The following is a 16,611-nucleotide window of genomic DNA, read 5'->3' as shown; positions in this document are numbered from 1 at the left end:
TCCTGCATGCCAGGAAACAGCTGATCAGGAGGTGCAGGGAGGGAGGGGAAGGTGCTGATCTGTGGGGCTGTCAGTGGGCGGAAGGTGTGGGGAGCTGATGAGGGGCCGCTGACGTATTACTGTGGCTCTTTGGCAACGTACATTGGTATATTCTGGTTCTTTCTCAGGCTCAAGTTGGTCACCCCGATCTATACCCGTGATATTTATTAAAGCAGGCCCTCTACAGGCCTAACTCAGTGGTTTTCAACCTTTTTTCATTGGTGGACCCTGGGAAAAAGTTGAATGGAACTCCCTTTGGAAATCTTAGACCACTGGCCTAACAAAAATGCCATCAGGAGCCGTTGCCACCATTATGGAGGAATTAACTCGTTTGCTCCCAGGCTCTAAAGAAGTGACCTGCCATGGTGCATACTTGAAGCATAGACTGATGAGGAGGTACTCATGTACCACACCTGGATCGGTGCATGAGGCGAAAGGGTTCTTGGCCTTGCGCTAGGCAACATGTCTGTTAATGACCCGGAAGAAAACAGAAAATCATCCCTGATAAAGTTTGCAGACGACACAAAAATCGGGGGAGTGGTAAGTAATGAAGAAGACTGGTCACTGCTACTGAGCGATCTGGATTGCTTGGCGATTGGGGCACAAGCATACAATATGCATTTTAATATGGCTAACTGTAAAGGATCTGTTCTAGGCATTATTTTAGGGCAGTTCTCTGGCCTGTGTTATGCAGGAGGTCAGCCTCGCTGATCTCAGTGGTCCTTTCTGGCTTGGGAATGTATGTCCTAGTTAGGTCCAGGCAGAAGGCGACTGCCACGCTGCTCACTGCCCTGGTTACATCCTGTCCGGCTGCCCCTGTATGGCTGAAGTGCGCAGGCAGAGCGCTCCTGCTGCGGAGGTGGATCTCTCCACGTGCACCCTAACGCTCTGTGGATTTCAGTGAAATGCTGAGGAATGAGGGCAGCCCCGCAGGTGTGGTAAACAGCCAGCAGTGAAAAAGTTAATTGCATAACCAGTTGTCATTTTGACGAGAACACTGGCCTCTTCCACAGAAACGTGCAGATTTCAACCTTACTGTTGTGTATGGACAGGAAAGTACAGAGCGTCCCTAGGTCATTTCCTACTAAATATGAATGATCGCATTTCTGATTTTAAGGGGCTGGGCTGTGGAGCAAAGGCAGAGCCCCCGCAACTGGGTTTAGCATAACCCCTCCTCCCTGCCGTCTCCGCCCTTTCCACATCTGACTTTCCCCTCAGCTTAAACCACATAGGCTCAGCCCAGGAGATAAAAAGGAAACCGGAGAGGCAGTTCTTCCTTTTGCAGATACAGTCAACTCTCCCGCAGAACTACAGAGCCCAAACCTTGTTACTCGGCTTTATGTGGAATACGGGCCCCAGAAAAGGACGTGTGAATGCAGCAGGCTTTTCCACCTCAGGCAACATCATATGACACCAACTGGATGGTAAAAATCAATCGATCAAAATAATCAAAGAACCAGGACAAGAAAAGAGCCAAAGCTGGTGACATTGGACAGATCTACCTTTGAGAAGGTTGGTGGTCTTAGTTCCCACCTGCTGCATTCACTTTGACTAGTACCCACAATTGTTGTGCCAATATAACTCACAGTTAGGGGGTGTGATTTTTACTGGTACAACTCCTTGTGTGGACACAGTTATATGGGTGTAAAGGTGCTTAGTGACCAGAGCACTAGACTGGGACCCAGGAGACCTGGTTTTGTCCTGCTGGGTGACCTTGGGCAAGTCATGTCACCTTCCTGTGCCTCAGTTTCTCCATCTGTAAAATGGAGATAATGATACTGACCTCTTTGTAAAGTGCTTTGAGATCTATGGATGAAAACTTCTACGTAAGAGCTAAGCATCCATATCGCCCATTCCCCTTCTCTATTATACGAGTATAACTATACTAGTATTAACACTTTTATACCAGTATAACTTGGTCCAAACTAGAGGGCTTATACTTCTTTAACTATACCACTTAAAGCAGTACAACTTTTGCTTGAGGACAAGCCCAGGAAATCTTTAGAGCGTGTTTGACTGGTCTGGCTTCTGCTCTTGCGGTCACTGGTTTGCTCTTGAATGAATATTGATTGTGTAACAGAGGCAAGGGGCCTAAGGCACCACTGTTACTCCACTTTTATGCTGATGTAACTGCTGAAATCACTAGCTGGATTTACACTAATGTAAAGGTGGAGAAATGCAGTGGGGAAATCAGACACAGGAAATCCAAGGAATTGTCTGAACAGTAACTGGAACCAAAATAAGAGGGCTCTACTTTGATACAACTTAAATCATTAAAAATCAGCTTAAAATTATATATAAATCAGATGTTCTTATTTTTCAGTATCATAGAATATCAGGGCTGGAAGGGACCTCAGGAGGTCATCTAGTCCAACCTCTGCTCAAAGCAGGACCACTCCCTGATTTTTGCCCCGATCCCTAAATGGCCCCCTGAAGGATTGAACTGTATCACAACCCTAGGTTTATCAGGCCAATGATCAAACCACTGAGCTATCCCTCCCCCCTAAATAAGTGTCCCCACACACACTTCCACTGAAGATGTGAATTACAACCCATTTAGTTATTTTAGTTTTAGTTACCTCGTAAACAAGCCCCAAGACCAAAATCTGACGGTATTAGAATAGGTTTTCCTTCAGCGTTAGATAGTGAATTATCTTTCCAGGAACAATAGTTTTTTTAAATTAAATCTAAGAGCATGTACCATGGATATTAACAGGTTTCAGAGCAGCAGCCGTGTTAGTCTGTATCCGCAAAAAGAAAAGGAGGACTTGTGGCACCTTAGAGACTAACCAATTTATTTGAGCATGAGCTTTCGTGAGCTACAGCTCACTTCATCGGTGGAAAATGAATGCATCCGATGAAGTGAGCTGTAGCTTACGAAAGCTTACGCTCAAATAAATTTGTTTGTCTCGAAGGTGCCACAAGTCCTCCTGTTCTTTTCATGGATATTAAGTGACTCACTGATGGCTTTTTCTTAGGAAAGATGCTCTCACAGAAAATCTTGTAGTTGCCAACTCTGCCACAGCTTCCCTGTTTGACACTGGGCAAGTCATTTAGGCCACGCGTACACCTACAACAGCACAGTTGCAGTGTTGCAGCTGTAGTACAGACACTTCGTACATCAACAATCGGGGCTTTTCCATCAATGCAGTTAATCCACTTGTCCCAGGGGCGGTAGCTCGCTCGATCTTCCGTCAACCTAGCTGCACCTGTACCAGGGGTGACTCGACCTGTGTTGTTGAGGGTACACCGTTTTTCATAACCCTGGGGGTATTCAGGTGCCTAATGCCTATTGATTTCAAATACCTGTGAGGATCAGGGCCTTAATTTCTCCATGCCTCAGCGCCGAGCTGTAAAATGGGGATAATACTTTGTCTTGTCTAGATAGATCTATGGGGCAGTGACTGTCTCTTGCTATGAATCTGTACAGCTTCTAGTACAATGGGGCCCCAGCACCCCCATCCTTCCCCAGCCCTCAACTGGGCCTTGCATCCTGAGCCCTCAGCAACCCCCACCATCTTCCCCCTGCCCCCCAACTGGCCCTACGCCCCAACCCCCCATCTTCCCCCTGCACCCCAACTGGCCCTACACCCCAACATCTTCCCCCTGCCACCCAACTGGCCCTACGCCCCACCCCCCATCTTCCCCCTGCCCCCGAACTGGCCCTACGCCCCACCCCCATCTTCCCTCTGCCCCCCAACTAGCCCTACGCCCAAACCCCCCCATCTTCCCCCTAACCCCCAACTGGCCCTACACCCCAACATCTTCCCCCTGCCCCCCAACTGGCCCTATGCCCAAACCCCCCATCTTCCCCCTGCCCCCCAACTGGCCCTACACCCCAACATCTTCCCCCTGCCCCCCAACTGGCCCTATGCCCAACCCCCCCATCTTCCCCCTGCCCCCCAACTGGCCCTACACCCCAACATCTTCCCCCTGCCCCCCAACTGGCCCTACACCCCACCCCCATCTTCCCTCTGCCCCCCAACTGGCCCTACACCCAACCCCCCCATCTTCCCCTGCCCCCCAACTGGCCCTACACCCCAACATCTTCCCCCTGCCCCCCAACTGGCCCTACGCCCCACCCCCATCTTCCCTCTGCCCCCCAACTAGCCCTACGCCCAAACCCCCCCATCTTCCCCCTGCCCCCCAACTGGCCCTACGCCCAACCCCCCCATCTTCCCCCTGCACCCCAACTGGCCCTACACCCCAACATCTTCCCCCTGCCCCCCAACTGGCCCTACGCCCCAACCCCCCGTCATGCCCCTGGCCCCAGCCGGGCCCCCCTGGGCGGCGCTGTCTCTTTAACACGCTCCCCACCCCCGCCAGGCCGGGCGGACTGTACCAAGCGGGGCCGCGGGGGGAGGGTGTCAGCGCCGCTCCGGGAGGAGGCCGCGGGGGGGGCGGCGGCTCGGGGGTCGCGCCGAGGTCGCGGCTGCTCCGGGGTCCGGGCGGCGGCGGCGGCGCAGGAGGCCCCGGTGGCGGGGCCAGGCCCTCACCCCCACGTCCCGAGGTGGTAGGTGCCGCCGTACGTGCCGGCCGGGCTGTGCTGGGCCCGGCTGCAGCCGCCGAGGAGGAGCCGCCAGGTGGGTGCGGGGCTGGAGCCGGGACTCCTGGGTTCTTTCCCCAGCGCGGGGGGTCTGGTGGGGTACATGGGGGCTGGAGCCGGGACTCCTGGGTTCTTTCCCCAGCGCGGGGGGGTCTGGTGGGGTACATGGGGGCTGGAGCCGGGACTCCTGGGTTCTTTCCCCAGCGCGGGGGGGGTCTGGTGGGGTACATGGGGGCTGGAGCCGGGACTCCTGGGTTCTTTCCCCAGCGCGGGGGGGTCTGGTGGGGTACATGGGGGCTGGAGCCGGGACTCCTGGGTTCTTTCCCCAGCGCGGGGGGGGGTCTGGTGGGGTACATGGGGGCTGGAGCCGGGACTCCTGGGTTCTTTCCCCAGCGCGGGGGGGTCTGGTGGGGTACATGGGGGCTGGAGCCGGGACTCCTGGGTTCTTTCCCCAGCGCGGGGGGGTCTGGTGGGGTACATGGGGGCTGGAGCCGGGACTCCTGGGTTCTTTCCCCAGCGCGGGGGGGGGTCTGGTGGGGTACATGGGGGCCTGGAGCCGGGACTCCTGGGTTCTTTTCCCGCTCGGGGAGGGGGTGGGGGGGTCTATTGGGTGAGAGCAGCGGGGGCTGGGAGCCAGGACTCCTGGGTTCTTTCCCCAGTGCTGGGAGGGGGGTTTAGTGGGGTACATAGGGGGCTGGGAGCCAGGACTCCGAGGTTCTCCCCTTGCTTGGGGAGGGGAGTGTGTGTGTGGGGTCTAGTGGGTTAGAGCGGTGTGGGGAGGGAAGGGGATTGGGAGCCAGGACTCCTGGGTTCTTTCCCCACCACTGAGTGGGGTCTAGTGGATTCAGGCAGGGGAGCCAGAGCTCCTAGGTTCTGTTTCGGGCTCTGGTGGGTTTGAGCCAGGGAACCAGGACTCCGGATTCTGTCCGTGGCTCTGTCTGAATGCTGGCAGAAGTCTCTCAGAGCTGTGTGGCTCCTGGTGCTGGGTAGCCTGTCTGCCATGTGCCCCATAGAAGAGCTGGGTGAAACTTTTTAGATGAACAGTTCATTTGTTGGAAAGTGCCGGTTTTAATTGACCTGAAACTACTGGCAAATTCGACAGGGGTCTGTCAAAAATGCAGTTTGGTCAGAAGGAGAAAGACAGGCTAGCGTCACAAATAATTGGGGAGGAGGTGATGGGGGGGTCGTGCCCCTGGCCACCTTTTATTGTGGGACCCTGGCTCAGATCCCCGTTCTGCAGCAGGGATTTGAGTCCAAGTTTCTTCTCTCCCAGGTGAATACCCTAACCACAAAGCTATAGGCTCTGCCTTTCTTGGTCTCACCTGTTGAAGCGGGTTCACTCTGTATACATAACTAAATATTCATCGGCGCAGGGCCTGGAACCCAGGTCTCCCTGGTGAGGGCCCTAATCACCAGGCTGTAGAGTCCTCCTCGCACTCTATTTCTGGCCCAGTGACTGTCCAAGAATTTTAAACCAAAATGGAACAGCTTCAACAGGAGAGCTGGAGGAGACCTGCCCCAGAATGCCCTAGAGCCTGGTGGCTCTGCACTCCAGCGATGTCTGTTCCCGTCCAGCTTCTGTGCTGGGGTAGAACTCTGACTTGGCTATTAAAACTCCAAACTCCTGTGTTATCTCCGCAGGTGTTTTTCTTGCCATGTAGGCAGCTTGGCCTGGGAAATCTTTTTCCGTCTTTCAAATATCTGTAGACAAAGGGACATCGCTAGGAGTGGTGGGGTGAAGTTTAAAAAAAACAAAATAAAAATGTAGGTTTCATAGACTGAAGAAAAATCTCCCCAAAGAAGGTGGTGGAGAGTTAAAACTGGTGGGACGAGCTGCAGGGAACATAATGACCAAGATTAACCAGGGGAGTTTATCAGGTTTCCTCATTCATAGGAATAAGTGACCCATCCTGCGGCACTTAGACTGGGTTTTGGCCAAACATTTTTATGTAACCTTGGTTGAAAGAGGCTATTGAAGCTAAAATAAGCCATTGGAAGAGTGGACCAGATATAGAGAGGAGGACTCCTTGGACAGTTTGTTCATTTCATCTGAAGAGGATGAATTATTGTATCATTGACATTCTTTTGCACGTTCATCTTTCTGATTTTTTTAAAATCCGAGTTTGTTCAACAGTTAACTCGCAGGCCAGAAGCCAAAAAGAACTGAAGCTCCTTCAATCCAGTCACTTAAAATTTTTCCCAGTTCTGAATATGAAATGACAATATTTTTACTTGTATGGAGCCTTCAACTTCAAAATGTGTCAAACTTGATGCGCGCTTCGTAGTGGTCGCTTCATCCACTGCTGAAATGTAGCCACCCCGGAATGAAATAGAGTAACTAGTTTCAATAATGCACACTGTCGCTGCAACAGGTCAGACTTGGAATTAGGGCATACCTTTGCCCTGTTGAAATGCCCTGTTTGCACCATGCTGGGGCATTCATTCAGAGGGAAGAGCACCACCTACTGGATTGCAACACCACTTTTTCATTCATTTAATTGGCAGTCTTTCATCCGTGTACTACAGTAGTAATAGGTTTAACTGCAGATCTTCTGCCGTGATAGCTGAGGGTGGAATGGGTGCAGAATTCCAAAGCTCTTCTTTTTTTTTTTTGGACAGGTCTGTTCTGTGCCTGTAAGGCTGTATTTATCTATCTGTGAGGGCAATAGCAAGACTGCATGAATAGGTTTTTTGTTTTTCCTTCAGGCCCTCAAATGTGTATTTTGAACATTCAAGTCCTCCCGAATGTGTTTAAAAACAACAACAAACAGAACCTCTCTTTGTAATTTGTGTGGTTCCATTAATAACTTGAAATATGCTTTGAGAAGCTATTAACTAAGCCAGCTATTAGGGGAGGATCTGGCCAAACTAGTTGTTTACATATATTCTCATTGGTAGGAGCGAAACACCATGGTTCTATAACAAAAGCAAATAAACTCTTCCAATCTCATTTGTTTATACTAAGCTTACCTGTTTTAAAGTACAAAATTTGAACAATAGGTGGAAAAAATTTGAGACTATTGGGCTTTGTAAGTTGGCATCTCTTTAAGCAATTGACCTGTACTTATAGTAATTTCATTTACAGAGCAGTCTGTTACTGAATAATCATTCTCACTTTTCCTCTGTTGTTCATTTGATCCGTTTCCCCTGTTTGTGGGGATCTTTTATACCGCAACAGGAATGAGAAAAAAAGTTAGAAGCAGGAGAACTTGCTTGTGAAAACCACCAAAACGATTGGGGCCCTCAGAGGCAGCTGTAAGACCTAAATGACTTTTAACTTTCTTCTTCTTCTTTATTAAACTGATTGGAGTTCAGATTAACAGTGCCCTTGGAACTTCAGACGTGAATGAAGCAAATTTGCTTCATAAGTTACAGATAAAGAGTAACTATAGAATTCCATAGGGTAATTTTTTAGTCAATCTTTTGCGTTGGTGTGATCTTCAGAGAATTGGAGTAATCTGTTACCTTGTTCAGTACCATACCCATCCTGGTCTCTCCCTTTTTCTCTTATATAAAAAACTACCAAGCGTTTATAGTTCTCTGATATAAAAAACTACATCCACCCTGATCGAATTGGCCCTGTCAACACTGGTTTTCCACTTGTGAGGTAACTCCCTTCTCTTCATGTGTCAGTATATTTATGTCTGTAACTTTCACTCCATGCATCTGAAGAAGTGAGGTTTTTACCCATGAAAGCTTATGCTGAAATAAATCTGTTAGTCTTTAAGGTGCCACTGGACTCCTTGTTGTTTTTGTGGATACAGACTAACATGGCTAACCCCTGATACTTGATACCAAGAGGATGTTATCTACCCTGGATGAACTTTGTTCTGCTTTCTTAACTAAAAAACCATGGTTAATATCTTACGTAAGTTGCTTTCCCAGTATAATTTGATCCTAGTGCTAGGATTACGCTTCACAAGGTATTGTAAAAGGTGTGTCACATGTTCTACTGTATTGGTGCACCTATTCAAAAGATCAATATTTAAAGAGTCCTTAATAAGCTTAATTACCTACTCTATTATATGCAACATGGACAGTCTGAAATTTAATAATCTGTGATTACCTCTTTCTCAGTTAAACACAAAAATCCATTTGTGTGCTGCTTCTGGGCCATAGAACCTGCCGAAAGAAAACATTGAGCAAGAAGTCTTTGTAGTACTGAAGGCTACTCCTAAGAACCGTGACAGTCCAAAGTGACACACAGGGAAAGTTGGTTTGACTTTTAGCTGCGTATTATTTTAATGTTCTTGCTTAGTTAGCAACTAAGGGTGTTTTCCTAATTGTGTTTTTTTTTTAATGATACTTACATAGTTTCTTTGGAATATTCCACAGAGTACTAATAGCCTAATTTTCCTTTTACATTTGTACAGTGCCTGTACAGTTCTGAACATTTCGAAGCACTTTGCTAACAGGCCAACTTCATCACCTCTTGTGAGGCAGGTAAATATGTTTGTTTTACAAATCAGAAGAGGAAATGGATTGGAATTGTGTAGGGAAGTGAGTCATATTTTCAGCTCTGAAAATCTGGCCTTAATTGAGGGTGTTGAAATTTTTTAAAAAAATCTGGCTCTAAGTGCCATACTTAACTTGCTGTAAGTTGGTAGCAGAGCTGGAAATAGAAACCACTAGTCCTGGTTCTCACTTTTCTGCACTGACAGCCACACTATCTCTCATTATAATATCCAGATACCATGCAAGTCACTTCTAAAATGTAACTATTGATCACCTCTCATGCAACATGACTAGGATTTATTCCAGTTTCTAGTTAGACACTACTTTGGGGTATCAGCCTGGTAAAGTACAGGGTAGAATCATTGCACAAGTCATGATTATGTAATATTGGAGTGGCATATACGTAACTGTGTCAGGCAAACAATAGCCACTCACACTGAGACAAAGGAAAAACACTCCAATAATTCTCAAGTATACAAAGAGAAAACAAATACACGTGACATATTTCATGCTCACTAAACCCCAAATGTGAAGACTGTATCAGAGAGCACTGAATTAGAACTGTTTCTCCCCCCCCCCCCAATGTTTCCTGGTAAAATAAAACTTTCTAACTCAGACTCCTTAACCTTCAACAACTATCATGTGCATAGGGTGGCTGTAGTTAAAAAAACAGGACTGGGAGTCTGGGGATCTGGGTTCTGTTTTGTGCTCTACCACTGTAGTGCATGATATGGGCAAGACACAGCATCTTTGTTCTCTCATGTAAAATAATACTTCCCACCCTTGTGGGGGTGTTGAGACAAACGTCTAATGGATGTGAAGTGCTTCGAAGAAATGGTGTGATAATATACTAGTGATGAAATCTTGGGTTTTAAAAAAATCATACTGATATTTGCTACACTTTGGGTTAATAATACGTATTTGCAATTCTTTCACTTTTGCAGAATCTAAGCTTTCATTTAACATCACCCCCGCCCCCCCCCCCATCACCCAGACTCTCTTTGCTTTTTTTTTAAAGCACATATGGTTGCGAAGGAAACTGTCAAAATAAGAACCAAGGAACCCCTGCAGGGCTGTCTGCCTGATTGTGCAGCCAGACAGTTCTAGAGCCCTGGGTTCTGCTCAGTGCTTTGCCATGGGGCAGCAGAGTGAAAACTCAGTCTTGTCCCTTGTCAGGGCTGCTGCTGGAATCATTGGGAAACGGTGAAACTGACAAAAATTAAGTCAGTTTCCTTCTGCTGGTTGGGAAAGCTGAGAGCAGCAGAGGCAGACGCTGGAGTTGCTCACTGGGGAGCAGGATTTCCAGGCTGGGAACCTACCCTTGTAACAGCCAGGAAACAATGTGCTGAGAGAGAAGCCTCCTTACCAGAAGCCACAGTGTGAGGGATCATAGAATATCAGGGTTGGAAGGGACCTCAGGAGGTCATCTAGTCCAACCCCCTGCTCAAAGCAGGACCGATCGCCATCTAAATCATCCCAGCCAGGGGATTCCACCACCTTCCTAGGTAACGCATTCCAGTGCTTCACCACCCTCTTAGTGAAAAAGTTTTTCCTAATATCCAACCTAAACCTCCCCACTGATGATGAGGGCTTCACATTTATCAGACACTTAATGAATCCCCTGGCCAGTTCCGGTGGCTTTACAATCACCTGTTAATCAATGTATCCCCCTCCCCCCCTCGCTGTGTGAAAGGCCTGTTTCCCATTTGTTTCAGAGTAGCAGCCGTGTTAGTCTGTATTCGCAAAAAGAAAAGGAGGACTTGTGGCACCTTAGAGACTAACCAATTTATTAGAGCATAAGCTTTCGTGAGCTACAGCTCACTTCCTCAGATGCATATCGTGGAGACTGCAGCAGGCTTTATATATACACAGAGAATATGAAACAATACCTATTCCCACCCCACTGTCCTGCTGGTAATAGCTTATCTAAAGTGATTTCCAGCACAAATCCAGGTTTTCTCACCCTCCCCCCCCCCCACACAAATTCACTCTCCTGCTGGTGATAGCCCATCCAAAGTGACAACTCTTTACACAATGTGCATGACAATCGTCATGCACATTGTGTAAAGAGTTGTCACTTTGGATGGGCTATCACCAGCAGGAGAGTGAATTTGTGTGGGGGGGGGGGAGGGTGAGAAAACCTGGATTTGTGCTGGAAATCACTTTAGATAAGCTATTACCAGCAGGACAGTGGGGTGGGAATAGGTATTGTTTCATATTCTCTGTGTATATATAAAGCCTGCTGCAGTCTCCACGATATGCATCTGAGGAAGTGAGCTGTAGCTCACGAAAGCTTATGCTCTAATAAATTGGTTAGTCTCTAAGGTGCCACAAGTCCTCCTTTTCTTTTTCCCATTTGTGTGGATCAACTATGAATACAAGGGGACTCAGTGGAGACGACTGTGCACAAAGTGCTCTCAAATGCACACAGTTAACCATCTTCTGCCCTGTCTTGATACATGGATTTTTTTACAGTGTTGGTTTTGCCCTTTACCACGCTGCTGTTTACAATCTGAACTTGTTTTCCACTGGGAAATCAAACTGGTCAACGGTTTTGGTTGGAAGAGGGTATTCTCTTACCTTGTGCCCTCATTGTTTCAGTTTATCTAGGGATCAGAAACAAAAACATCCATGCTGACCCACGTTAATTGGTGTGTAAGTAACTGTGGAGTTCTTGGTAGGGCAGTTTGACACTGAGGCAAATACCTCACAATGGTTGGTGCTTAAAATAAAAAAAAAAATAGACAGGCTTTTCAAGGCTGGAAGCTTTCAGGGCTGTTGAAAACAGCTGTTCTCTAAGCTCACAGTAACTAATAACACCAAATTAAATACAAGAGGCTTCAAACTACAAAAATAAGTTAACCTGAATTGGCATGCAGCCCAAAGACACAATCTTTGTCAGCCCAAGGACAGAATTCTCTTCCTGTCCCTGTGAAACCATCCTCCTCTTTCTGATGCTCTGTCTTCTAGCTTTTACAATCATTCCGCTCTTCTCAAGTGAGAGCTGCTGCCAGTTTTTTTTTGTTTTTGGTTGGTAATGAAAGCCCAAATGTACCATGCTTGAAGCTGAGATCATGTTTAAAAAATCTGCTAGGAAGAAATACAACACTGGCACAGATTCTATTCTAAGTACAGTCTTCATCCTGTGAGAGTTACAGCATCAAGATTTGATGAGAAGGGAATGCCTTGTTGAGTGGCTTTTTTGTTTACGTTTTGTATGTAAAAAAAACCCCTTCACAGTTATGCGTTATGCAACATGTTTTTTACTCCTGCTTCACTTGCTCCTAGAGCCAAGCCGTCGGCTCAGATTGGGAATTCTGAGCTGTTGAAAATTGTCGAGAAACCAGTGTCTTGCAAGGGAAGACAACCACCATTACCGTTGCCTGGTGAGGCTGGACCTCATTGCTCCATGCCCTAGTTTCCTGATCAGAAAAATAGGACCTCATCCTGGTTGTGAGGCTGAATCAGTGCTGCTTCCACAACACCTTCCGACCAAGGATAGAAGTGCCAAGCAGTGGTATTATAAACATTTATGCAAAGCAAGAAGAGATTTATTTGAGCTTTTCCTCAAAACTCTTACATGAGGAACAGAAGATTTAAAAAAATCTAGCTCACATAAAAACTGTGGAGTAGGTCAGTAGCGTTGCTGGTGGGAAGCGAGGGAGCGGCCGCTCCCCCACCGAGCACAGGTGGCGCCTTGTCAGTGTCTTGGCGCCTTTTAAATTTTCTCCTGCTGAGGGAACAGGAGGAGCGATCCAAAAAGCAAGGTGTCACCCGCCGCGGCCCTTTTACTCACCCGGCGGCATTCCGGGTCTTCGGTGGCACCTCGGCGGCGGGACCTTCACTCGCTCCAGGTCTTCGGTGGCACCTCGGCGGCGGGACCTTCACTCGCTCCAGGTCTTCGGTGGCACCTCGGCAGTGGGACCTTCACTCGCTCCGGGTCTTCGGTGGCACCTCGGCGGCGGGACCGTCGGTGCCACCGAAGACACCAGGAGCGAGCGATGGCCGGCCGCCGGAGCGCCGTGGGGTGAGTAAAAGTGCTGCAGCGGGTGCCGCCTTTTTTGTGGATCGCTCCCCCTGTTCCCTCCGCCTGGCTACGCGGCTGGAGTAGGTGCCTGATCCTGGTTGGTGCTGAGCAATCCTAACTGACCTGGATTTCATCAAGAATTGATGGAACTGAACATCAGTCAGGGCTGGGTCTGAGTGCAGTGAAACGTTTGCAGTTAGTTTAGGAATTGGACTAGGACTGTGCTTTGTGTCTCTGACAGGATGGATCACAGAACCCCCCCCGGGGGCTGCCAACTGATGTGCCAAGACTACTTCTGCCCCTGCTTTCCCTGCCAGCTTGGGACTCCAGCACCCTCTCTTGCTGAGCCAGACACGCCAGTCTGCTCCAACATAGATCCAGGGTCTGACCCACGTGCCCCAAAGCTGCAGACTTAACTGAAAGCAACTTAAGAAGTGCTCCTGTCTTTAACACTTAGATCCCAACTGCCAATGGGGTCCAAACCCCAAATAAATCCGTTTTACCCTGTATAAAGCTTATGCAGGGTAAACTCATAAATTGTTCGCCCTCTATAACACTGATAGAGAGATATGCACAGCTGTTTGACCCCCCTCCCCCCCAGTATTAATACATACTCTGGTAGTAACAGACAGAACAAAGTGAATTACCGAGCAAAATAAAATAAAACATGCAAGTTTATGCCTAGTACAGTAATAAAACTGAATACAGATAAAATCTCACCCTCAGAGATGTTTCAATAAGTTTCTTTCACGGACTGGACACCTTCCTAGTCTGGGCACAATCCTTTCCCCTGGTACAGCCCTTGTTCCAGCTCAGGTGGTAGCTAGGGGATTTCGCATGATGGCCGCCCCCTTTGTTCTATTCCACCCACTTATATATATCTTTTGCATAAGGCGGGAATCCTTTGTTCCTCTGAGAAGGAGGGTGGGAACCCAATGGAAAAGCTTAAAGATGGATTCCAGTTCAGGTGACATGATCACATGTCACTGTAAGACTTCGTTACTCACTTGTAAGGAATACTTACAGGTAAAACAGAGCCATCTACAGTCAGTTGTCCTGGTTAATGGGAGCCATTAAGATTCCAGACCACCATTAATGGCGCACACTTTGCGTAACTACAATAGGACCTCAGAGTTATATTTCTAGTTTCAGATACAAGAGTGATACATTTATACAAATAGGATGACCACACTCAGTAGATTATAAGCTTTGTAGTGATACCTTACAAGAGACCTTTTGCATGAAGCATATATTAGTTACATTATATTTACACTCATTAGCATACTTTCATAAAATCATATAGAGTGCAACGTCACAGTGTCTGTATATTCAATTACCCTCTTCATTGAGATCTGCGAGAGAAGAGATTATTCCTTGTGTCGAGGCTTGGGAATCATAGAATATCAGGGTTGGAAGGGACCTCAGGAGGTCATCTAGTCCAACCCCCTGCTCAAAGCAGGACCAATCCCCAATTAAATCATCCCAGCCAGGGCTTTGTCAAGCCTGACCTTAAAAACTTCTAAGGAAGGAGATGCTACCACCTCCCTAGGTAACGCATTCCAGTGTTTCACCACCCTCCTAGTGAAAAAGTTTTTCCTAATATCCAACCTAAACCTCCCCCACTGCAACTTGAGACGATTACTCCTTGTCCTATCCTCTTCTACCACTGAGAATAGTCTAGAACCATCCTCTCTGGAACCACCTCTCAGGTAGTTGAAAGCAGCTATCAAATCCCCCCTCATTCTTCTCTTCTGCAGACTAAACAATCCCAGTTCCCTCAGCCTCTCTTCATAAGTCATGTGTTCCAGACCCCTAATCATTTTTGTTGCCCTTTGCTGGACTCTCTCCAATTTATCCACATCCTTCTTGTAGTGTGGGGCCCAAAACTGGACACAGTACTCCAGATGAGGCCTCTCCAATGTCGAATAGAGGGGAACGATCACGTCCCTCGATCTGCTGGCTATGCCCCTACTTATACGTCCCAAAATGCCATTGGCCTTCTTGGCAACAAGGGCACACTGCTGACTCATATCCAGCTTCTTGTCCACTGTCACCCCTAGGTCCTTTTCCGCAGAATTGCTGCCTAGCCATTCGGTCCCTAGTCTGTAGCGGTGCATTGGGTTCTTCCATCCTAAGTGCAGGACCCTGCACTTATCCTTATTGAACCTCATCAGATTTCTTTTGGCCCAATCCTACAATTTGTCTAGGTCCCTCTGTATCCTATTCCTGCCCTCCAGCGTATCTACCACTCTTCCTAGTTTAGTATCATCTGCAAATTTGCTGAGAGTGCAATCCACACCATCCTCCAGATCATTTATGCAGATATTGAACAAAACTGGCCCCAGGACCGACCCCTGGGGCTCTCCACTTGACACCGGCTGCCAACTAGACATGGAGCCATTGATCACTACCCGTTGAGCCCGACAATCTAGCCAACTTTCTACCCACCTTTATAGTGCATTCATCCAACCCATACTTCTTTAACTTGCTGACAAGAATACTGTGGGAGACCGTGTCAAAAGCTTTGCTAAAGTCAAGAAACAATACATCCACTGCTTTCCCTTCATCCACAGAACCAGTAATCTCATCATAGAAGGCGATTAGATTATTCAGGCATGACCTTCCCTTGGTGAATCCATGCTGACTGTTCCTGATCACTTTCCTCTCATGTAAGTGCTTCAGGATTGATTCTTTGAGGACCTGCTCCATGGGAAGCTCATCTTGCTGATCGTGGAGAGTTAGAAAAGATTCTTTTCACCCAGGGTGAATAGAACTTTTTTCTTTGGGGGGGGGGGGAAGGGGCCAAGAACAAAAGGGTAAAATATCCTTGATAATGAGGAGGAAAAACTAACCACTTGGGTAGATGGCAGGCAAGTAGACTCTTTGCCTGGGCTGATGCATCTTCCTGGAAGTTGTGTAATGCTGGTTAAAAGAGGTTTTGGCATAGTAATTTTTCTTCTATACCTGGGTATTGTCTTCTATCATTGAATCAAATAGCGCATGCAAAGTTATCTTGTATGTTTCAGCAGCCCCTCTGTAGAGTTCTCTGTAGTTTCCAGCAGGGGTTAATTTTACTGACAGAATCTTGACGACATCCTTCTGGACCTTTTCTGTCTTCCTACTGGAGAAATCCCATTTTCCTACTGGCAGTTGTATGTTGGGTCTCTATCCTGTATTCCTTATGCAGACAGAACCACCACTGTGGTCAGTAGGAATATAAAACCAGGCCCTTTGACTATAGCAGGCTGAGGTAGTGTCATGCGCAAAGAAATGCCATTGAATCTGTGAGAGAAGATGGGTGAGGTCTTGTATTGGACCAGATTCTGTCGGTGAGAGAGACAAGCTTTCAAGCTACACAGAGCTCATCTTCTGTCTTTGCGATCTGTTCACCATTGCTGAAGCGAGTGTGACAAGCACCCAGAAGGAGAGGTCACTTGGGCTGCTGTGGGGCTTCTCTCCGCTGTCTTTTTTGTCTAGATACCAAACAATACGTCTGGTACCAACCAAGAAAAAACAGAATAATGGTACTTTAAATTCCCTGTGG

General features: G+C 47.7%; 1 protein-coding gene across 6 annotated transcripts in view; it reads left to right on the top strand.

Moving 5' to 3' along the window:
• The first annotated feature begins 1,303 nt into the window (after window positions 1–1,303).
• POR (cytochrome p450 oxidoreductase) overlaps window positions 1,304–16,611 on the top strand; it is a 60,853-nt gene continuing 45,545 nt past the window's right edge. The window contains exons 1-2 of one of the 6 annotated variants that reach the window (XM_084650950.1): window positions 1,304–1,551; window positions 8,959–9,024. The gene's annotated coding sequence lies outside the window, so the exon portion shown is untranslated. Of the gene's footprint in view, window positions 1,552–4,489; window positions 4,623–8,958; window positions 9,029–16,611 lie in introns of those variants that run through there. The other 5 variants (XM_084650948.1, XM_084650951.1, XM_084650949.1 and 2 more) reach the window with 5 other exon arrangements.

This window comes from Lepidochelys olivacea, assembly GCF_965140295.1.
Source record: "Lepidochelys olivacea isolate rLepOli2 genome assembly, chromosome: 17".
Lineage (NCBI taxonomy): Eukaryota > Metazoa > Chordata > Testudines > Cheloniidae > Lepidochelys > Lepidochelys olivacea.
This window is presented reverse-complemented; position numbering and strand designations above follow the sequence as displayed.